Source organism: Corvus brachyrhynchos, unplaced genomic scaffold, assembly GCF_000691975.1.
Source record: "Corvus brachyrhynchos isolate BGI_N302 unplaced genomic scaffold, ASM69197v1 scaffold150, whole genome shotgun sequence".
Lineage (NCBI taxonomy): Eukaryota > Metazoa > Chordata > Aves > Passeriformes > Corvidae > Corvus > Corvus brachyrhynchos.
In genome coordinates this window covers 2,395,738-2,396,003 of record NW_008236162.1, presented here as the reverse complement: position 1 = coordinate 2,396,003, position 266 = coordinate 2,395,738, and positions in this window count along the sequence as shown.

The following is a 266-nucleotide window of genomic DNA, read 5'->3' as shown; positions in this document are numbered from 1 at the left end:
TCAGGACCCCCCCGGCGGTCAGATGGGACTGTGCAATGTCGTAACGCAGGGCGCACACGTCACGCAGCCGCGTGCCACTCCCATTCATCATCTCCATGAACCGGAAGGATCAAAAGCGTTTCTTCCCGCGCCGGGCCCCACAGTCACGCCACTACTCTGAAGTCACGGTGATATCACCGTTCTCATCTAGCTCCCCCCCCTTCCGTTTCAGCCCCCTCCGCACCACCGCCCGCCGCCCTCCCGTCCCGGTTTCTGCCCTCCCCGCC